A 24669-nucleotide genomic window follows, 5' to 3' on the forward strand; every position below is an offset into this window, starting at 1 on the left:
GTGGAAGAAAGAAAATGAGTTTTAGAGTTAGTCAGACTTGAGTTCCACATGCACTCTGAGTGGCCTTGCACAAGAGTTTGACCTCCTTGAGCCTCGGTGTTGTCATCTGTGATGTGATTATGAGAATGTTAGCTACCTCCTAGCGTTAGTTTAGAGTCAGTGAGCTAATGTATGTAAAATACTTCGTCCACATGTGCCATGGAACCCAACAGAATTCCTATCCAGTGCGTTTAATTCAGAACCTGGCTGAACGGGCTTCTTTTCTATAAGGACAAAGATATGCTTGGTCTTTACTTCTGCTTCTATTTGAGGCATTTTTAAACACATTCTTTCCTCATGAGTAGCTAAAAACGAGATGAAAACTGTCATAAAATGGGGGAGATTCATCACTCAGACAGTGAAACTACTGTTACACTGGGTGAATACACTGGGTGAGGGATTGTGGAGATTTACAAGTAGTGGATAGCTCACTGAGTCAGTGGCGTAGCGGGACACTGAGAACATCAGGGTCATCACGAAGTGCTCGGTGAACGAAATCTAAGAGTATGTTTGTGTTTCAAAGGAATCTTACCTATGGAATGACTTTCCAAGGTGCAAAATGAATTAAAATGATGACAACAATAATAACCCTTTCAAGAAATTCACAAATATTTTTGGAATCATGTGTAACTAATTACTATTGATAATTTGGAGATTTGGTATTATTAGATTACTGATGTATTCAAGTAAGTTTACATGTACGATACCTTTGATTTATATGATATTTCCATTTATTATCTTAGGATTATCTCCAGAATCAGGACTCTATTCAACTTTCTTGCATAATACAGAGAAATGAACTTTTTTTCCATTTTAGAAATAAAAAAAATTTAAAGAAGAAAGGTTAAATGACTAATCCAGGATCAATCACTCAACAAGTAATAAGACTGTAATTAAAACACAGCTATTTTGATTTTCTTACCAGATGTTAGTGTGATAATCTTACCAAGTGCTATTGAAATTTTATTTCTTTTAGGAAAATGCCTACATGGGGTAGATTAAGTGAAAGAAACGTGGCAGCATCTTTCAGCTATGATAAACTGAATACGCATATTCCTAACCTGCTCCTAGACAACTAGGGGCAGCAGAAGTAAGTGCCTCTCTTTCCTACTGACCTCACTGAGGGATATTTTACCTTATTGCAGAATCTTAGAAGAAATATTCATGTTGGTTGGAGAAATGTGGATTATAGTATAACTCATCTGGGAAAACGCAGAGGTCTGTAAAACTTTATATTTCTCTGGATTTACCTAACTTGGGTGATTTCATCTGCAGGTCAGCAAAGAGTTCAGAGATGCAGCTGGAAGCATGAAGTGATAAGATGGTCCTTTAGTCCCATAACTCTGTGCAAACTGTTATTTTGTTGAGTCTTGCTGCTGGATGCCAACATCAAGGCAGAACGCACGGAATTTCTTCACAAAGATGTGATTGCAGCAAAAGCAAGGTAATCGATAAGTACTCACCACTACTTTCTACAATATAAATAATTGATTGATAAAACAGTGGGTCAAATCACTGTCCCCTATTTTGCCATAGGAGGCTTTTTCCCCCACTTGCCATTTTAATTGTTGTTCTATATCCTTTCATTAAGTCTAGCTTTGTATTTCAGCACTAAGGAAAATTCTATGCTTAAATTCCCTATAAAGTCATATTAGGCTGTCTATTAACGGCACGGGCTTTGAGCTTGACGTTCAAGGACTTTAATTGTCACCGTAATTGATTTTACCTTTGACTCGGCATCGTGATTTCTTTGTAATCTGTTGATGATTAATCACCCTTGTCTGGTTATTGCTGCTCAGTTAGCCAGAAACAAAGCAATCGGTTTGTTTTGGCTCTTAAGTTTTCTTAAAAGATTTTAAAAGTCAAGAGTATCTTTGTAAAAATGTTTTATGTCCTCTGTGGTTTAACTGTCTTGAATGAAAAGGATGGAGGTCAAAATTAAGGAAATGTGGGATAATTTTATCTTTATGTCTTTAAGATACATTAATATTCAAATCTTTCTACTTTATAGCATTTCGGTCAATATATCGGTTTTAGAAGAGTAGATGCTTTCCAAGATTGCTAGAGGTTAGGATAGTTGAATTACAAAATTTTGAAATTAGAAAAATTTTCCAAATAAAAGTTCTCAAAGATGTGATACCATTATTACTAATGATATTATTCCATTCTAAGAAATAGGAAGTGTTCAGCAGAACACCAGAAAAATAAAAAAAATGACACTAAGTGATCACAGGGACCTCACTGAACAAGGATTCTTTTGAAATGATCTATAACAGAATTTTAAACATAAAAATGCAGGATGAAAATAGAACAGGTGATTATTGATTCACTAATTGTTAGCAAATATGAATTGGTACTATGCAAAAGCATTTTACCAAGTATTGAAGAGACAAAGAAGTACATAGACATGACTTTTTGTCTACCTCTCCCCACTCCACACAATTACATAGATATTATAATCTACGAAGGAAAATTAAGAAGTGACATAAAAGAAGCAGGGAAAATGTATAGCATGTACAAAATGGTTAATGTAAAAATTTGAAGTGTGCACAGTATCTTTGTCTACAACTTTCTTTTTTTAAAAAAGAAAACACAGAGGCCAGCTCTGTGGCTGAGTAGTTGAGTTTGTGCACTCTGCTTTGATGGCCCAGGGTTTGCTGGTTTAGATCCCTGGCACAGACCTACACACTGCTCATCAGGCCATGCTGAGGCAGCATCCCACATAGAAGAACTAGAATGACCTACAATTAGGATACACAACTGTATACTGGGGCTTTGGGGAGAGAAAAAAAGAAAGCACAGATGAACTAAGATACTGTAGGGGAGGGAAACATTTCCTCTCCCCAAATGGGGGTTCGTCTGGCCGGAGAACGGATTAAATTCACATGAGACAGAATAGCAAGAGAAAATTAAACAAAGCTTTATGAGGAACCATGGCCTGGGGCCTTTCTTCCCGAAGGAAGAAAGGGCACCCAAGAAGTGGGGTGCACATAGTGGTTATATACCCCCAAACGGGGTGTTTCACATGTGACTGAAACGTCCCTCCCACAATAGTCACAAGATTGCCCTGTCAGCACAGTGCTTGATGGACACAGCAGGTAATGGTCTGCTATCTCGGTGGGCGTAGCAGGAGGCAAGTCTATGTCTGGAGCTGGGCGGTCACAGGTGAGCCCAGCAGCAGTCGGTTCCTAGCCTAAGGAAAGATGCTTAATTCTTAAGGAATGCCAATGTTGGGAGGGGGAGGGAAGTCAGTTACAGGAGGTTACCAGACTAGCACAATAAAATGCAGATTTTAAGTCCTTGCCTTTGGTGTTGATTAAGAGTTTTTGGAGAGAAGGTCATCTCCTTTCTTCTTCCTGGTACAGAGAGGGAGGCACATTTACAGATAGAGACTTACCTTACAAATGTAAATGTGTCCTAACAAAGGGCAAGTTCCATTCCTTGGAGCCTCCTTCCCTGTCCCAGTTTATCAAAAGCAATCAGCCTCAAATAATCCTGATGCCAAAGAAACATATCTTGGGGTGGCCAATTCTAGGTCCTCACAATACATAAATATTTTAAATCTCTTGGGAAAAGTTTTAGATACTCCATTGACAAGATTACATAGGTAGAATCCTTGGGAGTGAAAATGTCATTGATGATAGGGAAAAAAAAATCACTAAGAAATATAACATCTAATGAAAATTTGGTCTAATATATTTCTGTGTTGAACATAATCATAAGCTATTGAAACTTAAAGTATGTCAAGCTAATACACATACTCTAAAATAACTATTTTAGAACAAAAATCTTAAGAGCAACCATTTTTTTGCATGAGTATTTACGTTTGTCTTATTACGTTTAATGTTACTACCAGCTTGTAAATTTTTTAAAAAATTAAATTGATAAGAGAATAAATTGTAGGTTCAGGCATTTACATATATCTCTTGAATTTACAAAATAAGCTAGCAATTTCTGAGTTTTTTCCTAATAAGAAACAGAAAGGTTGTTCTAAGTAAGTGGGAGAGCTGTTGCCTCAACCAGAGATTCTGGCCCTGATTTTCAAATATTTTTAGACCATCAACACTTGTTGAAATTCCTAGTGGATTGTATTTCAAAATATTTTTTAATTAAGTAAATTATTTAAAATATTGACTCTATTTTTCAACAGATATAATATTTTACATGATAGTTACAATTTCAGGACAAGACAATAAAATCTTTTTAACTCAATATTCCATACCTGATGATCTTTCCAAATAGTATAAAACCTTAAGCACTGCGAAGAATAATATTTCAAAGGGAAAATGTGTTTGGAGATCTCCCTTGAGATAATAGGAATCCACATTTCCCCACTCTACACCTGCCAGGATCCAAGCTACTGTGGGTGACTTATAGAATGAGTCTCTAAGAAGGTGGGTGCAGGAAATGAAAGGTGGGAATTGGGTTTTGTGCAGCCTGTGATCATGTAAATCTTCCCTGATTTCTTCGTTGCCACTACCTGTTTCTCGAGGGGAGAATTTTATTTATTCTTTTCCTTAACCATAGTGCAGGGCACGATGTCTTAGCTCTTCCTCTGCCATTGCATCTTCTAGGCAAGGGGGTTGTTCTTCTGCAGTTTTGGGGAGACTCCAGAGGTTGTGTAACAGCAGTTCAGTGAAAAGTAGAGTCTTTGGACTTAAGGGAATTCATCTCTCATTAGCTGAATGTCTCTGTGCAGTTTAAAGCATCTGGCTTCTGTTTCCTCATAAAACAGTGACCATAATATATATCTTCTGGAGGTTTGAGAAGAAAATAGTTGGTGAAAAACAAACCCTGGAATTATGTTTCACTCACTTAAAACTTGTAGGAAAAGACAAAATGATGTAAGTGATTGTTCATTGTGTAGATGAAGAACTCAAGCAGTATTCACATATATTTAAGAGGATTTTAAATTATCGAGGACTTTTAAACAACAAATATGATGGGTTGTTGGATCAGAAGCTAAGAGAACTGAACCTCTGTGATGATTGTGGGTGGTGGAAAGGTGAGAAGATTTGGGAATGCTGATTATGAGAGCCAAGTTGAGCTCTACTTTGATCAAGAGGTCTTCTTTCCTCCTTTCTTTTTGTCACTTGCAATCTCTTGTCACCACAGACCACAACCAGGATCATGGATAATGTCTGGATAATTTCAGAATCAAGAATTAGGGTTCACTCATTCATTCAACCACTTTTTATTGTTTAACCATCAAGTACTAGGCATCGGTCAAAAAATATGACCCTCCCCGCCCCCAAAAGAGTCTATTTTCTTATTAAGCTTACAGTCCAACAAGCCTACACATACAGATCAGATATTCTCTAAGCACATGTGAAATGACACCTGTGACCTGTGCAGTAGTAAAAGCCCACACTGTGCATTGACTCACTATGGGGAATTGAACTAGTGCTGGGGATGAGGAAAGGCTTCCTTGAGAAGATGATGATTAAGTTAATAGCTGAAGGAGTTAACTCTTGAGTGAAAAGAAAAGAGAAGCACATTCTAAGCAGGGAAATAAAACCTGTTAACAAGCAAACCAACCAACAAATCAAACCTGTCTGCACAAAGTCTGATGAACAATTTGAAGAATTTTGTCTCTATCTGAAGGGTAATAAGAAACTTGACATGGGTTGGAGAGGGCTTATGGAAAAATCAGGGTAATATGATCTGATAATCAGATACCCAACTTGAAATGACTATTATGGCTGAAACATAAAATAATGCGTTGGAAGGGACTTTAGTGGCTTCAGACAGACCCATTAGAGGCCACTGAGACAGTCCAGGTGAGAAGTGGTACCTTGAAAATGGCTCTAGTTGATGTACGTGAGAAAAATGGACAGACTGAAAATTATTAAGCTGGTAAAATGGATGGGAATTGCTGTAATTTAGAAAAGGGTAGCAGGGGATCTGCAATCCCTATGGGGAATGGAAACAGCTCTTAGACCAATATAGCAGAAAGGGAAAAAGAGTGCTCATGACTAGCAGGGCTTTGAGGTGGTAGGGGATGAGAGCATGGTGGTGGAAATCTGCTAGACAGCTGCTCATTCGATCTGAGTAGAGAATTGCTGTAATTTACATTTCCTGCATGCTTATTTTATAAAATGCCGATTCATGTCTTCATTTCTTCTCCCTTTGTTCTCCTCACTGCTTCACTTTAAAAAAAAATTAAGAGAAATAGCTTTTTGCTTTTGGAGGTGATTAGTAGAAAGAATCAAATATTTTTCTTATGTCTTTGTTAATAGCCTGTATCAAGTTGGAACAATTAATACTCAAACAGTTATTTCTCAAAAAATTGCTACTTATACTGTATGCTTTCTAAAAGTATGAATTTTGAATTATTTATATAGTATACGTGATATATTTATTCACTGTAAACAATTTACCATTGTTTCTTGATTCAGTTTTCTATGATTAGTTGCACAACAAAGCCTGGATTGTTAAGGTAGGCTCAGATTATGAGAAAGCAACCTCAGAATCTCAGTTGCTTGACAACAAAAGGCGTATGTCTTCCTGTTTCACAGTGTAATCTAAATAAGCAGGAGGGCTCTGCTTCACTCACTTACGGAACTAGGCTACCCCCATTCAGTAGCCCCTTCATCTCTCTTTTGCAGCCTAGGGGGTCCTCATCTGATTCTTCTGCAGTGAAAGTTTAATAAGATAACAGCACTGGGGTTAGGAAAAATAAACAAAAACTAAATAAGGGCATGAACACTTAATGTCATATTAGAGGTTCTACACACAACTTTGCAAACTAAACCCACAATTGCCAATGACCACAATTGACTTAAGGAGAAGTTGGGCCAGCCTTGGTAGCCTAGTAGTTAAGTTTGGCATGCTCCACTTTAGCGGCCCAGGTTCAGTTCCCGAGAATAGACCTATACCACTTGTCTGTCAGTGGCCATGCTGTGGTGGCAGCTCACATGGAAAAAGAGGAAGAATGGCAGTGGATGTTAGCTCAGGGAGAATCTTCCTCAGTAAAAATGAAAAAAGAAGTAGAAAATTCAGATAAACAATAACCCTTGTAAAATCTGAGTTGATATTTAATAACTTCCTTCTTCCTCACCCTCCCGCGCCCCCCCCCCAAAAGATAGCCATGACTATCTATAGGAAAGTTGTGACATTTTTCAAGGTATAGGTAGTAACAATCTTGCACAAATTGCTTCAAAAACAGGAAAAGAGGTAAAACTACACAGTTTTGTGAGACTACAAGACCTTGATGTCCCAGCAGAAGGAAGCAATAAATGGAAGTAAATGCATAGATTTATGTCATCCAATTCAGTACATGTGTCTATTGAGCATTTGAAATGTGGCTAGTGCTATTGAGGAACTGAATTTTTACTTTTCTTTCATTTTGATTAATTTAAATTTAAAAACTGACATGATTCAATTATTGGACAACCTTAAATATGCTTTGAAGGACTTGGTTATGTGAATCTACCTTTTCAATCAAAAATTTTATGAAATCTAAACGTAGATAAGGATTTTTGATGAAATCTTAACATATGAATTGAGATGTGCTGTAGTGTAAAATACCTACAGATTTAGATGACATAGGACAAATAAAGAATAAAATATATCTCCAAGTTTTTTATTAATTACATGTTGGTATATTATTACATTTGCATATTTTAGTTTATTGGGTTAAATGCATTATTAAAATTAATTTTACTTGTTTATTTTTCTTAATCTGGTTACTAAAAAAATTTAAATTATGTATGTGGTTCATGTCATATTTCTATTGGACAGCACTGTTATAAACCAATCTCACAAAAAAAGAATTGGGAGAGTTGAGAGCTTCATCATCCTGAGTGTTTCTTTCCAGGAACATGGTATATCTTTCCATTTATTAAATAATACCTGAGATTTTAAAACTCGTTTGAGCCTCTTTGGGAGGATGAGATGGGGAGTGGCGGAGGCTTTGGCTGAGCAGAATCAGGTTCTCTTTCAAGCTATGGAAGTTTCTTTATAATTCATGCCACACAGAGATAAGCTCATAAAATGATAGGCAATTTCTATGTATGATAAGAACAGAGGGAGCACTTATCATCTGAAAACATCTTTAAGCCAAGAAATACATTTGTTAGATTTAGTTACTGACATTTTTCGATTGACTTTACCTAGGCTATGAAATATTTTTCCAACTATCAAAACTTTCTTGGAGAAGTTTGAGAAAATGTTGAAAAACGCATAAATTATTTGATTGCTCGTACTTTTAATAAAAGATATATGCGTATTGGTTAGGCTCCTCAATAATTTTAAAACATCAATTCAAGATTTATTTTTTTTATTGTTTTATTTTGTTTATCAAAGAGTATCCAGATGTCTTTTTATAAAACTTTTATTTAAAAAGCAATGTTAAAAATTAAATGCTTGTTAATATTCTTTCTTATGAAATTTGTTGCAAATGTTTTTTTCTATTTCAGACAGTTTGCTTGACATTGACTTACTTTATTTCTAATCTGAGAGTTTTGCTATTGCTTTATTCAGAAATTTGTAAAGTTATATATCGTCAAGGTCTCCAGAGAGTTATGCACTTCAACTTTAGGCATGAAGTTCATTCAGCTCTTACTTATCAAAAAAAATCATCATTTCATTTATCCTATTTTAAAAGTTCTCTATGAGTTGAGGTTGTGTTATGTCTTTAGGTCTTTCCAAATGTTGAATCATCTTTTCACTCAAGGAATACATTAATTTCTAAATGAATTTTCTTTTGCTATCCACACATTTGTGATTCTGTAAAAATCAATTGATTGAAAGGCCCAGCTAAAGTTATAAACTTCATTGTCACATAGACTAATTTGCTTTTTCTTGCTCAGTGCCCTAAACTCTATTTCTCTTATTGGTGTGCATTAGAAATACCTCACAAAGTGTGTGATCTGCATAAATCTGTTAATAACTGGTAAGTAAAATTAATTTTGGTTTAGGTGAAGGTTTTTCACCACTTCATCTTTTCAGGATCAATTTCGTTTAACTCCTTTCATTTTAATCTTGTGCTCAAGTTTTTAACCAAATTTTAATCTTTTTTGCTATTTTTCCTCCTTTTTACTTTTTGAGTTGAACTTTGGCCAAAACTGGGTATGATACCCTATGCATGTAATTCTTCTTGAATATTGGGGAAGATTTGTTTGTGAGTCCTTATTCTAGAACCCTTTTCCTATCCAATATCCAGCATCCCATCAGGAAATAATGATGCCTGTATAGTTGTGGGGGACTGGCATTGGCCACCCCAAGATATGTCTCTTTGGCATGAGGATTATTTGGGGCTGGTGACTTTTAATAAACTGGGACAGGGAAGGGGGCTCTGAGGAGTGGAACTTGCTTACCCTTTGTTAAGAAACATTTACATTTGTAAGGGAAATCTCCATCTGTAAAGTTGTCTCCCTCTCTGTACCAGGAAGAAAGGGGATGACCTTATCCCTAGAAACTCCTATCAATACAGAATGCAAGGACTTAAATCTGCATAATAATCTTATTCCTGTTTGTTGTGCTTGTCTGGTAGCCTCCTGTAACTGACTCCCCCCATCCCCAACATCCTCCTTTGTCTTTAGCTGGCTATGATATTTAAGGTGGTGGCTTCAGCCATTTTGGCGAGTTGCTCAGCTTGCCTGAGCCTCTCCCATGTATACATGTTATAAAGCTTTGTTTAATTTTCTCTTGTTATTCTGTCTTATGTGAATTTAATTCATTCTCCGTCCAGAAGAACTCAGAGAGGGTAGAGGAAATGTCTTCCTCCCCTACATAGTGAAGGATTAACTTTACCCAAGATCTGGCTTTTGCCTTTTGCTACTAGGGGGTGGCCTCTAGGGCCCTGGAATGTTCTGTCTGATAAGTGCCTTTGTTTGCCTGGAAACTTTTGCCACCAGACAGTTTAACAATGTGATTTATGATGGGTCTTTGGAACATGCCATACCAGTTCTGACATATCAGTTCTGACTTCCTGGTGACTGAAGATATTAGCCTGAGTCTCTAGGAGGGGCTGATAACTAAAGGTCAGCCACATGGGCAGTATGTGATCAATCCCCAATAAAAGCTGGACTCCAAAGGTTCAGGGGAGCTTCCCCAGTTGGCACTGCTCTGTATTATCATGCATTGTAGCCAGGAAGAGGTAATATCATCCAGGACTCCAGAGGAGATGCTGAGCAGAAGCTCTGTGTTTGGACCCCTGACCCCCACATTCTGCCTTGCTCCTCTTCCTTTTGGCTAATGCTAATTTGTGTCCTTGATATTGAACTTCTTAATCTCAAGTTCGTGTGCCCCATGTACAGTAAGCCAGTCACTGAGACACTGGTGCTTGGAGGTAGAGAAAGATTTATTTGACTTGACCAAAATAAAAAGGTAGGAGGATAACTTCTGGCAAATCCACCTTAATAAAAGAAGAAAGCAGGGGGTCTTTATAGAGCTGAGGAGCTTGGGAGGAGGAGTTTCAGAGAAACAAAGGGGAAGTCTGTGTTTCTTTCACTCCAGATAAGCCCTTGGGCAACTAGACATCAAGGGCAGCTGGGGGCTGGTTATCTGGTGATTGTAACTTCCTTAAAAGGCATTCTTTTTCTTGTGTAAAACAAGCTTATAAATCCTTGTGATATTGGGTCACACCTCAGGTTAAACAAGAAAATGGCAAGTTAACAAGCTTATAATGATGCATGGATTAACTTCAAATAAGAAAACAGCAAATTGACAAACTTGTAGTGATGTGTGGATTAACTTCTTTTCATCTATGTCTGTGTTGGGAACAGGTCAAAGGGTAACCATATTCTTACTGAATATTTACAGAAACCCTCAGGCATGTGGCTTCATCCTTTTACTATCATAAAACTGTAATCATAAGTACAGTGATTTCTTGAATTTTGTGAGTTGTTTTAGTGAATTATCAAACCTGAGGGTGATCATAAGAACCTCCAAATTTATAGCTAGCTGGTCTGAAGTGAGGGTGGCCCTGGAGACCTGCAAACTTGTGCAGTGAGGTGGTCTTGTGGAGATTGCTCCTTTAACTGTGTAGTTTGTCTAACCCATAATAATGTCCTAAAATTAATTAATGCAATATATAACTACATGGTAGCACCTCATGTGTTATTACCTAAATATCTCCATATTAAAAAGATCTATTTTAAGAAATCTCATTGAGTGACTACTATGTGACAAGCACTAGCAAAGGCAAGTATTTCAGCAACTCCTTTCTCTGCAAGCAATATTGTTTTTGAGCTCATGTATTGTTTCATCTTAAAAACATATGCCTACTATAGAGATAATTAGAATATGATGATCTTTTGGGAAAAACAAAGTCTGAAAGGAAACCATTGTATTAGTGAGCAGTTTGAAATGTCATTGAGCAAATTAATTATCCAACTAGAGCCATTTGCTCCTTCCGCCCATAAGGTCTTTCATGTGGTTGTTTATATAAGAGCAATCGGGATGCCAATTAAATATAAAACCTATTCAGACTAACTGGCTATAGTCTGAAATTCTCTTCTCTTGTCATTAGATGCTTTTGATTTGATAGTAAGAGAAGATGCGTTCTTGTTTTATAGAGATATCTTGAGGAAAGATGGGAAAGATCAATGGAACCACAACATCTGGCAATTTAAAAGTCTATTTTAAATTGAAATGAGGGGCCAGCCCCGTCGCTGAGTGGTTAAGTTTGTGCGCTTCGCTGTGGTGGCCCAGGGTTTTCGCCGGTTCAAATCCTGGGCGCGGACATGGCACCGCTCATCAGGCCATGCTGAGGTGGTGTCCCACATGCCACAACTAGAAGGACCCACAACTAAGAATATACAACTATGTACCAGGGGGCTTTGGGGAGAAAAAGGAAAAAAATAAAATTTTTAAAAATAAATAAATAAATAAATTGAGATGAACTACTCCTCTAGTTGAAGTTTTCTAGGTTTCATTGTGTTCAAAAGTTACTAGGGATTAAAAACTCCTATAAAAAGAATTGAAAGCCAACAAAGATTGCTGATAAATAACCCTCCATTGAGTTTGGAGGAAGTGGTTACTGTGAGACCAGATGACTGGCCTCCTAGAATGCCTTTATTAATGATCTGGGAGAGACTGTGAAAGCATTGTAATGAAATTTCAAAGATGCTAAATGAAGGTCTTTCAAACACCACGAAATTGGCCAAATTATGAAGCTGGGAATTAGGAACCTGGGATGCAGTTATTTCCAAGGATTCAAGCGGTAACATCAGGAAGAGGTAATGACAATCATGAGAACAATTTTTGATTTCCCATAAGAATATTTGTCTGCTCTTGTCCTACTAATTCATTATGTAGCTTATGTATACTTGTTGAGTGCTTGACTATATTCTGATAATCTTCAAAACTCCTGAGTGAGTGATCTGTGTCACTTGGAATCGAATGCCGTGGTCAATACTTTATTCATATTTAAAAGTGATAGAATAGGAATTGACAATTTTAGTTTGGAGACAAATGTCACTGAGCAAATTAATTATCCAACTGGAGCCATTTGCCCCTCCCGCCCATAAACTCTTTCATGTGGTTGTTTATATGAGAGCAAACGTGCCTATTTGCTACACAGCTTGCATAGAGCCAGTATCTGCTCTTACAGCTAACAGAAATTCTAAGTGTTATAATTTTTTCATACTCCTTCTCTTTGATTTCAAAACCTTTGAAATCCTTTAAGGCTTACCATCATTTTCCAAGAATAGTGCTGAGAATAATTCAAAACCATTTAGTAAATTGCTGCTTTTATGCTTTCTATTCAATGGCAGGAGTAGGGGGTGTAGCTCAAAGAGTTAATGTAGCTTCGATTGGTCTCTATTTACAACCACAGAGAGGCAAGCCCAGGGAGAATAGGACTAAGTGCATGTTTGTGGAGTCAGCTAGTAGCAGCGGGATTTCAGAAAATGACTTAATGCTTTGGTCATGTGCTTCAATTCCAGGGGTTGGGGCTATTAGAGTGAAGACAGTGTTCACAGTGTCTTACACCTTCTGAGTGTTCGACATTATGTTATCCTTCCAACTGTGAAATGAATTCTGGGCTGTCCTTAAATCCCAGTAAGTAACTAAAACTGCTCTAATGTAAAGTAGGTAGCAGAGCAGTAATTACTGCACGCACTTAAAAATGCACCAAGCTCATTTACTCTGTGTTTTTAAAGTGATACATAGAGTGACTAAACTGACACTAATTAGGCTCAGGGGTGATGCCATAGGACGGCATGGACAAGGACACTATTATTGCAATCATAGTAGCTTGAAAGACTAGGGGTAGTGGGTATGGTACTCAAATCCCAACTTTCAAACATGGATTGCAGGAATTTATGGCCTGACAATCTAGGGTGCTTTGGAGCAGCTCTGTGGGTACACCACACTGAGCTATTAGAAGATGTTGGCTGAGAGATGAACCAGGTCTCCTCAGATGGCAGGCTCAGAACCAGGCTCAGGCAGCTATTCCAAACACAGCAAAACAATAATGATGCTCAGTCTAACAAGTGCTGAGAATTCAAAATGTATTAACTTTGTCCGAAGTGTTTGACATGTGTGAACGCGTTGAGTAATAACAACTCATTTAGTCCTTGAAATAGGTTCTATTATTATTTCTGTTTTACAGATTAGGAGAATGAGAAACAGAGTAATAAGTTATCCAAGGTCATGTAGTGAGTACACTGGGATTCCATCTCCTGCTGTCTGACAGTAGCCTCTCCACTCTCAATCACCACTCCATGGTGGTTTAAGAATTTTGACATATTTGGCCCTTTCTTTCTATAGCTTTAAGTATGTTTAGGAAATCTACAGACTTTGCTCTGACAAGCAAACTCAAGACAGAAAAATAATTTTGTGCCTGGATTTTATGAGGAATAACACCTTGTGATATGCATGAGTTCAAGACATCTCAGAAATGCCATCAGGTTAAAGATATGTTTTATGGGATCATAGCTATTAGAGATGGAGGGGTCTCTGTGGATATCTGATGCAGAAGTCCTGGTTCCCTGCAGAGATGGCTGTAAGAAGGTGCTTGAAACTGAAATAACTTACAGGATATTTTTGTAGGTACATTTTTCCGAGTTGAATACTTATTGTTTTCATCAGATTCTTAAAGAGTTCTGTGATCCACACATATTAAGAATCCAATCTAACTGTCTTTAGATAACCCTTCTTTCCTTCACTCTCCTCAATGTCACAATTTTTCCCTCTGTGTTCATCCATTTTTGTCTTCACCCTCCTTTCTTCTTCTACCCCGGCCCATCACTGCATAAGACCAGGCTCTCTAGCCTCTTTCTCTTTTGCCCACAACCAGGAGAGCTGATAGTAAAGGCAGTTCAGTCGCCTTTGAAACAAACTCACCATTCTCTTAGTTTACCAAAGGACCCAAACGTCAACCACAGTAACAGCCTGCAGGAGCTGTGCTGTCTCAAGCCCACTTTCGACCAATTGTTCTTCACCCTGCTGAGTCTTCCTGGCGTGTCATGGTTGCTCTGTTTTCCAGAGTCTGAAACTCAGGTCGCCATTTTCAGAGGTTACACAGCAAATTCTGGTTATAAGGTCTTTGGCTTTTAATCCATATGCAAGTTATCTTTTCTCCCATGCGCGCTGTCCTGTCAGAAGTATTCTCCTCCCCTCCCCTTTCAAAAATACAAGTACAAAACAGAACCAAAAGTCAAAAATGTCCTGGGCAGGGAAAACCCAAACTAGAGAACGTGATCTCCTAGCTTCCTAGAGTCTTACTTAAAATTCTAATTGAATATGCTCACCGGGTTTCTGTGGGTCAGAAATCTCCACTTGTTATTGATTCATTGATTCATTCATTTTTTTATTTCATTCTATGACCTTACATGATGCTAGGTGCTAATGACATAGGCAGACCATGCTTTTGTTTCATGCAGTTTTAGTTCAAAACCAAACTGCTTTTAGGTTCTCTGAACCCCAATTTCAAAATCTTGGGTAATTAGTGAATTCCATGTTCCTAAAGTGAGCAAAATATTTTAGTTCTCCCCTGAACAGGGCCATTCATATCTTTGTGTTGTCTTGCTAAGTAGCCTCCAGCAAATTACATCATATTTCGGGTTCTTATTAACTGGGAAAGTGTGTAATAGAGATAATAGTAATGCTGTGTGATTTTAATGACCAGAAAGTGTCCTAAAAATATACAGTGCTGAGCGAGTTCCAGGTAGTAAGGGGACTATTTGAAATCTCATTTCCATCTGGCTGCTTATGCAAACGTTTAACTTGCGTTTTGTCCTCTTTATGTATATTTCCTTTGTGGTTGCAGGCATCCCTGATGCCGTTATCTGCTGTTTGACTTGAAAATTGAGCCTGTCTCTTTGAAATATGTTACATAGTTTAAAAAGTGTAAGCAAACTCTGACATTAAAATCAACTTAAGTAGAGACAAACAAATGAATATAGATAGGGTACTTTGCTGCTTTTCCCCTGGTGCCCTCCCCCCGCTGCCCTTTGGCTGGGATGTGCATCTTTGACAGAGCCATAATTCAGCATGTGTTCAAAGGCTACAGATTCAGCAGTGAGGACTTAAATGGTACTGTAAGTGATATCTTAACAACTTCTGTTAGGCTTAAAAATGAATCCTTGTAGAGACTAATATATCGTACAATTTTTTAAAAAGATGAATGGAGAAAATAGGCTGACTTTAATAGAGTGCTCTTCCCATAATAGCTAGAATTCGTGATTCAGCACAGTAGTAGCGCTGCAGTTTAAGGAAACCTCTTGTCTCTAGGCCTCAGTTAATTAGAATGTATGTTTAATTAACATAAAAATAGAAGTCCAGTAGGGAAATTACTTCTTGAGCCTTTCTTGAGGAGCTTTAGAATCTGTGCAGATATGTTTCTGGACATTGCTGCTCTTGTGACCTCTCTCATATGTTGAATACAGCTGTGCGTACTGATTTCTGCAAAGAGAGGGCCTGGGACAGACACTTGTAAGGGTTGGCAAGGAAGGCGAGGGTCCCAGGATACATGATTGTCTTTCCTTAGTCAAGTTAGGAAACCCCATTGACAGAATACAATGGTTTTTGTCTACTATGGTGACCTTAATTGCATTTGGGAAACTTGAAATGAGGCCATGAAGAATCTGCAAGAACTTGGCAGCTGTGGGTTTCTGAGAATAAGATAGATCATTACTCAGGGTTCTTAAGGTTACACTGTAAGACCTGATCATGTCGGCCATTGTCCTTTAACAGAGGGTTGGAATCAGCTTTGCCTAAGTGTAGATGCATGGGGAGATGCTAATAAAAGACTACTATTGTTTGCCATTGTCTTCATCTATCTCTTCAAGTTGTTTTCTGTTTGTCTCTAAGAAACTACTCTTCTAAGGGAAACTGAGGCAACAGCTGTATTCTGAAATTGTGTTAGTGTCCACTTGCAGCCTTGAGATCTCAGACAGGTCTAAGGAATTTTGTCCTAAGTGTATCAGACCTACCTGCTTGGATAAAGGAACAAACCAGTTCTGAGATTTCTGTGCATTCCAGCCATGTGTAGAGCAAATGCAGAAGCAGTGAGGGAGGAGACGTAGAGGAGGTGTGTGCAGGAAGAAGCCAGACCCAACGACTGGCACCTAATCTCCCTCCTTCCTGTGTGGAAATGGACACAAAGTAAGTAACTAGAGCAGTGGGTGGATAAGCAGCGGAAGTTAGAATTCTCTGAGCTCCCTGATTGATATGAAAACTAGAAAGACTAAAGCAGGATTAGAGAAAATCCAGAGCACACAAAGAAAAGAAGATCTCAGAAATATTAAGAAATCAATTGATTTCTATAAGCCGTTTAATTCAATGACTTCAAATTGGTGTCCTGCCAATTGGGTGCCAATTGGAAAGAATTTCAACTCTGGGAATTTCTACAACAGGAAAATATATTTTGCCTTCACATTTTTTAACTTCCCACAGGACTCACAAGAAACAATTTTTTGTTCAACCGACAAGTCACCGGCATTTCTGGAGCGTTCATTGTACACAGAACGACGTATCCTTCACTACATTTTGTCTGAGGAACTGAACATGAAGGTTTCTGAGAAGAGGCACAGGTTCAAGTTTAGTAACATCAGGGAGCTCATTAGGAAGCAGCCTCGCTGATTCTGTGGTTTGGCCTCAAGGTTCCAAAGATGGTGTCAGAATGAGGCTTCTTTATGTTTGTTTTTGTTCCTTGGGCTCCTTTTCTTGAAGTTAAGTGATAAATCATATCCGATTGCAGCAGCTGCATTTTAGCATCGGGTTCTTCTCTTCAACAAAGGCTCAATCTCCGCAGGAAATTTTCTTTAATATGGAAAAGCTGCATCAAATTCAGATCATGCTTATAATCAGATCTTGGGATTCAGAGCAGAACTGTTTCTGCAACAATTTGTATCTGTTGGGAAATACATGTGACCTTTTCTAAAAACCTTTCCTTGGTCAGTTCAGACTTCCCCCTCTCTCCCTGTCATGTCAGTGCTCCTTCGACCTCTCCCCACCCGGCGTTGCTTCCCACCTGCCCCTGTGCTGTGGGTTAGAACACAGATTCCCTGGGGATAGGGTGTTTCTCGCTTCTGCTGGGTATCTTGCACCACCAGAGGGTAGAGGAGAACAGTCACAACAAGAATGATAATGAAGGGTTTTCTAGCATGAAGGGAAAAAGACAACCCAGCACCATGCAATTTACTTGGGTCATGTACGACTCTGGCCATTTGATATTCACAAACCGCAGTAGACCTGCTTTTAATCTCTACACATGTAGGTTTAGCTGTGGTTCTTAGCAGAGCATGAGTTCAAAGAGATGTAATGCAATTCCCAACAACAACAACAACAAAATCCAACGCATGCTTACAGGGTTTTCTTAGCAGCCCAGAAATGCTAACAGATCGTTTTACAGGGAGATTCAGGCCGGGAGCAGCGCATTAAAAAGTGATCCAAGATAAGAACCATAGCTTAGGCAGCAACATGCTGTTTCCATGCAGCAAATTCATGATTTGAAATATTATGGAATGAAACATTATAGAACATTGTAGTCACCTTCACTGATTAACATGGCGAACCCACTGTGATGTGGTGAGTACAGACCTATGCATGTCTTCCAGTCTCAGCCATTCTGAATTCCAAAGGTAAACATGGTCGGTCATCCTGGAAGCGTGAGTGCCAGGCGTTTGCTTATATAGTGGTGTGAGGTGCTCCTTTTTTCCTACTATCCTGGATTTTGAACTTGAGCTTTATCTCTGTGGTATTCTCCACAGGTGTTCTCAGCTTCCCTGTGTCTCTCCTTCTATTCCAAATTGCCAAATCAGCAAGTTGGAAGTATTGATTAATTGTAGCAGCTGGTGCATTAATGGCTTTTGGGTTAATTTGTTTGGAAACAATTTATGAGAGGATGAGTTATTGTTCTCCATAATACACTTTCAAATATTCAAATGACATTGTCAGAACAGCTGCATTAGCTTGTCTTCAGGAATTAAGAAATAATTTCTTTTCAGGTACCAATTTCAGAATGGTTTTCCTCTAGTGTTAGGTGATGAGGTTTACCACTCAGTAAAAATTAAGCCTTTGGGAGTGATTTATTCTCCTATAGTATAAGTTTAACTATATTGCTGTTTTAGCAGTAATATGAATGCAAAATTAGGTCAGTATTTTGGATAGATCCAGAGGCATTTTTTTGTTTTTAAACAACTGGAGACCAGTTTTCAGTCATTTTTTCCGTTATTAAGTGACCACCATGTAGGTTTGAGAATAACTAGTCGTATAGTTGTGACTTGACCCTTGGCACAGCAGGTTATGCCCAGGCACCGCCTGTGTCACCGAGGAGATCTCTCTCTTATCCGGAGTTAGCCAATAATTCTGCAGTGAATGCAAGAGGCATCCATTGCCCAGACCCACGGATGGACAGAAGAAGAAAGCTGCTTTATTTACAAAACTGCCATTCACACAATTATAAATTTGAATATTTTACCTGGACAACTTACATGAAAAAAAAAACTCCTTTCTTTTTCCTTTTTTCCTTCAGTTATTTAGCTTCTCAGCCTAAATCAAGTTTATTTGACGGCCATTTTCAGAATTTTTCTTAGATCTAATAAATCAAGAAAGATAGCTCTAGTTTATGCAGAAACCCAGACTTCCTACCAGAAAATTGGACTTGAGGACGAATTGCATCACTTGTCAGCCCTAAGACCTTGGGCACGTTGCTGCATGTCTCTCTGAGCCTTAGTTTACTCATGGGCCAAAGGGAAATGAGAGCTTGTTTCCCATAGCATCACAATGAAAATTAAAAGCACAATATAAATGAATGGTATTTTTGTTGTATCCTCTGGGGTTTGCTGTCTTACATATGATGATCTAAAATAAAAGTTGCTAAAGCTATATAAATAATGTTTCATACTGATTGATCTCCTTCCAGTTTATCTTTTAATCCATGGGGTATGAATTTCAGATTAGGGCTTTGATAATTTGTTGCTATTGAATAAACGCAAGAGAAAGGACACTGAGGAAATCTAAATAACATTCATTTATTTATTCACTTATCAACTCATTCATTCACTGATATTTATTATGTTTCTATGATATAGAAGTACTTAAAGTGTAAAGATGAATATGATAAAGTTCTTGCCTTTGTGTAAAGAGATATCAAATTTAGTAGTTGTGATGTAATATGTGTTATAATGTAGGTATGTTTAAAACAATGGGGGGTCTTAATAGAGAAAGATGGCAACTCTGTCTGGGTCGAGGAATGAGACAGTGAGGATGGGAGTGAAAGACAGGCTTGCCTCAGAGTTCTTGTTTTCTAGCAGCTGTGGTCTGAAAGAGAAGCAGGTACACACAATTTTAACAAGGAAAATGCTTTGGTAAAGGTCTGTACATATGTGCAGATTTGTACTTTGAGAGCACAGATGAGTAAACGTCTGGGGAAGGTGGAAAGTCTTCACTGTGAGGGAAAAATAGCTCCAAGAATGCTTTATAGAGGGCCTGGTCTCTCCCAGGCTTGTGCCTAGCACTTTACCAAGACTAGCTCCCTCCGTTATCATGGACAGTATTGCCTGCTAGGTAAGAGCACATTTTTTGAAAACCCTACAAACCCAGATTTTTATCCTAGTTTCTCAGAACTTACTAGTTGCATTACTTAAGATACTTAGCCTCTAAACCTTTTTGTCTGTAAAGGAGGAATAAACATATTACCTCTTTAAAAAGTTGGCATTTGGATTAATGAGAGTGTAGACAGAGCAATTACTCTAGTGCCCAGCACGTGTAGCTTCTGTAGTTGCTCTTGTTGGAGCAGTAATGGCAGGAATAGGAATAAGAGCAGCGGAAGGAGTGGAAGCCGGTCAAATGGGTGAGGTCAGTGTCATTAGTCTCTTTTTAAGTGCAGGGAAATCAAGTCTTTGCGAGCTCAGCTGAGGAGCTTGCTCAGGGCTGGTAGTGACAGAGCCATGATTAGAACCTAGTGTGTTATCTTACTCCAAAATCTAAGCTCTTAAACACTGAAGGAAGTTAATGGTGAGCTGGTTTGAAGGAGCAGGAATATGTCAAAATAAATGAAGATGATTAGTTTTTGAAGGCCCGGGATGCCCTACCGTGCCAGTTGAAAAAGGAGCATCCATAGTTTAAAGATATTTGTTCATTTTACTGCAAACCAGATCCATGATAGGAGCTTAAAAATTAACAGTTTGATGTACACAAGGAGCCTTTGTGTTAACTGAGCAAATTCTTTCAATTTCTCCCTGCTCTGAGATATGAAAAATGTGTGAGTCAGCTCAGGCTGCTATAACAAAATGCCAGGACTGGGGGGCTTAAACAAGAGAAATTTATTTCTCACAGTTCTGGAGACTAAGAAGTCCAAGATCAAGGTGCTGCTAAGATGTTTCATTCTGAGGTCTCTTCTCTTGGCTTGTAAGTGACTGCCATCTTGCTGTGTACACATATGGCCTCTTCTTTGTGCACAGAGAGAGAGAGCAAGCTCTCTGGTCTCTCTTCTTCTAAGTACACTAATCTTATCACATCAGGGTCCCACCCTTATGACCTTGTTTAAGTTTAATTGCTTCCTTAGAGATGCTGTCTCCAAATACAGCCACACTGTGAGGTAGAGCTTCAACATATGAATTTTGAGGGGACAGGAACATTCAGTCCATTAAAAAAAAATGAGGTCACACATTTCTAGTTATATACCCAGAACTCGTCTAAAGCAGATGTAAAAAGTAGTTTGTATGTGTTATGCACATATGTGTTTTTCAGGAGTGAAAAACTCATGTTTCTCTTGGTGAAGCTGTTTTTCAAGTTCACAGTGTTCTAATTTTATCACTTCTTGCTTAAGTTTAAAGCCCATCCTTTTGGGCATGTACATCTTAACTTGTTATGGAGCAATATTTCATATTGATGTGAGTGTCGTCACCCAGGCTTAACAAAGCTTTGTCAGCAATAGTCTGTCTCCTCTTGCAGGCTTCCTCACTCCGACGCCTTGGACCCTGGTCTTGCAGAGCAACAGAAGTTCTCAGGGGGAGGGAGGTATTGTGGGATGAGTCTGGACCTTGTGTCAATAGACTATGTTCGAATCCTTGGGCAAGTAACTCCCTTTCTCATAACCTCAGTTTCCTTTCCTAGAAAAGGAGAGATTATCCACCCATTGGGTTAATATGATCATCAATAATAAGTGGTAATTATTATCATCACAAATTGTAATAGTCAAAAATAGTATTCTCGAGCGAGCCCTGTGGTTAAAGTTCGGCCTGCTCTACTTTGGTGGCCTGGATTTGGTTCCCAGGTGTGGAACCACATCATTCATCTGTCAATAGCCACATTGTGGTGGCGGCTCACGTAGAAGAACTAGATAGACTTACAACCAGAATATACAACTATGTACTGGGGTTTGGGTGAGGAAAAAAAAACAGAGAAGAAAATTGGCAACAGATGTTAGCTCAGGGCGACTCTTTCCCGGCAAAAAAAAAAAAATAGTATTCTTGTCTTTTGTGCCAAAAGGGCTGAGTGACCAGGAGTTTAATACAAAATCTTGCTTTTTGAAGATTTTCTTAAAAAGCTAGCTTGCTGAATTTTTGACCTCCTACTCCTTTCCCAAAGGAGACAGCAACCTGTCAAGTATGCCTTCACCTAGAGACCTTGTCATCTATGGAAGATCCGGGTCTGTGACCCAGGTGGCCAGCTTTGACCTGCCCTCACTTATGAGGATCCTGCCAGCTCTGGACCAGGGCTCAGCTTCTGCTTTCCACATCTTTCCCCTTACTTATTACTGACATACCCAATTAATGACACACTGCCTGGCTCTGAGCATCTCCTCTGACTACATTCCTGAAGCTCTGCCCCTGCTCTTTTTCTCTGACTCATCATTACTTACAGGTGCCGATAGTCAGACGGGAGTTGGGCTCTGTTCCCTGGAACTTTGTGCTGTATTTGTCTTTCTCACCCACGTTTGCCCCATATTTTAGTTGCTTCCTTACCACTGTGTAGTCTCCATTTTATTTCCTCCATGCCACAGGGCCAGTGCCATGCTGTGGAAGGTACTACACCTCTCCTGGAGGCCAGTGTGAGCTGCTGCCGTCACTCTTGTGGATGCACATGTTGGAAGAAAAAAGTCTCCATTTCACTGTGAAATACTTGAAAATCCATGGGAAAATGATAATGCATGTGTAAAAAAGTGGAAAATGGATCTCAGGACAGTGATTTTACTTCAAAATATATCTGCAGGAAGGTAAACCAAAAATAAATGCATTCTAATGGTTGATTTTATCTCAATAATTCAAGCTGTTATGCAACAAACACCAATGCCATTAGGAATAGCTCAACACCACCTTGGGGTGAGCTGGTTGATGCAGTGGTATTTCAAGGTGCTAAAAAAGACATTGATTTCTTTGGGTGAGAAGGTAATTGTACCTATTTAACTGCATTATGTAGAACTCGTGTGTGATTGGCATGTATGAACATACACAATCACTCATGCTTAAATGTGTTTGTTGAGTCCTATACCAGAAAGTATTGTCCTGGCTAGGAAATACAGAGATAAATAATACACAGTAAATTCCTCTCAATGATATTACGTAGAGTTTAGTTTGAAGGACATTTTATTCTACTCGGTGTAGAAAGTGACATGCCACAAAAAATGTGAGAAATAAAATGCTACAGGACTTTGCAAAGGAGTAGAGTCTGGATCATTTTCATTTGAAAGTATCATTCACAAAACTTAGAGGCTGAAAAAAACAACCATTTATTTACAATTTGGACAAGCATCAGTAGGAATGACTAGATTCTGCTTTGAGTGATGCTGACCGGGGGACTGGAGGATCTGAGATGTTTTCATCCGCATGGCTGGCACCTTAGCTGTGGTGATTGGGGTGGACTGGCCTTTATCTCTTGCCCTTCATGGTCTCTCATCTCCAGAGCCTCTCCTCACCTTACAGCCATTGTCTCTAGCCAGGCAATTAGACTTTATGTGGTTGCTGGATTCAATGAAGGTGAAAGTGGAAGCTGCCAGGGCTAGTAAAGCCTAGGCCTAGATTGGCAAAGTTTTACTTCTGCCACATTCCATTGGTCAAAGCAAGTCACAAGAGTAGGGCTTATTCAGAAGGAGAAGAGCTAGCATGTGTGTACAGTTATGAGGAGAATTGCTGGTGGCCATCTTTGGAAACAATCTACTGTACTGGCCCTGATAACATTTGTAGAATTGGAGCATATGGAAATGTCAAGAAAGAATACTCTTTGTAGGAAACAAATAGGCTAAGCAAAGGCTTATCAGTGAGAAAGAATGTGAAAGACAATTGCTGAGTTTGTTTGGAGTCTAGACTGAAGGTTGATGGAGGTTGGACTCTGGAGACGGGTCCACAGCCAAGGAGTCTCTCAATGTCCTTCGTAGACCTTTATGTGCAGCCCCTCCTGCCCGTTCCTGGGATCCATTTGTTTTAGATCTGCTCTAAGTCCCAACTAAAGTAATGTAGCATGTCTTTTTATTCTTAACCAAATTTTTGTTAATTGAAAAATAATGTATGTACATTGTCAAAAACTCATGAGAATAAGGGGTACACAGTGAAAATGTTTTATTCCCAGATCTTTAAACCCTACTCAGAGGCAATCACCATCAACAATTTCTCCTGAATCCTTCAAAAGATAATCTCTGCATAGCCAAAGGATGGATAGATAGATATCTAAATATATATGTATATACATAATGCATATATATCCCTTTTGTACACATATAGGGAGCATAAACTCTAGGTTATTTGGCCTATTGCTTTTTTTTTCACTTAGTAACGTATTGTGGAGATGCATAATATCAGCACATATAGACATAACTGCTTTCTTAAACAGAAGGAAGTAACTCTTTATGATAATTTTTTAATGACCGTGAATTTGTTATGAATTAATAGGGATCAAACACATACTTGTAGAGAAGGAAGAAATATCACACTAATACCTTGATGCTCCTCGTATAGACAGTGGGAATGTAAAGAGATGACAGCGGCCAAGCAAAGATGGTAAGTAAATAGTGTTTTAGCTGTCAAGGCCAAATGTACCCAGGCGTCCATAGCTGTTTACTGGAGATAAAAAGTATTTATGGTACTACCATTAGAGAGAATGTTTGGAAATTCACAAAACCCACTAAAGTCACAAAGAGGGAGGGAAATGCTGCAGAGAGGGCAGGCACATTCCAGCGGTCTCCCTGGTTCACCTTCTCATGGAGCCCTCACCTCCATGGGCTACCTACTCTATTTC

General features: G+C 38.7%; 1 long non-coding RNA gene across 1 annotated transcript in view; it reads left to right on the forward strand.

Moving 5' to 3' along the window:
- The window catches only part of LOC139077527 (uncharacterized), a 218821-nt gene extending 194390 nt beyond the window's left edge, over window positions 1-24431 (forward strand). Inside the window, exons 5-8 of the long non-coding RNA XR_011530152.1 lie at window positions 1016-1129; window positions 1315-1483; window positions 22442-22654; window positions 24324-24431. This is a non-coding gene — a long non-coding RNA (uncharacterized lncRNA). The remainder of the gene's footprint in view (window positions 1-1015; window positions 1130-1314; window positions 1484-22441; window positions 22655-24323) is intronic.
- Window positions 24432-24669: the final 238 nt, after the last annotated feature.

Source organism: Equus przewalskii, chromosome 19 (genome assembly GCF_037783145.1).
Source record: "Equus przewalskii isolate Varuska chromosome 19, EquPr2, whole genome shotgun sequence".
In the NCBI taxonomy this organism is placed as follows: Eukaryota; Metazoa; Chordata; class Mammalia; order Perissodactyla; family Equidae; genus Equus; species Equus przewalskii.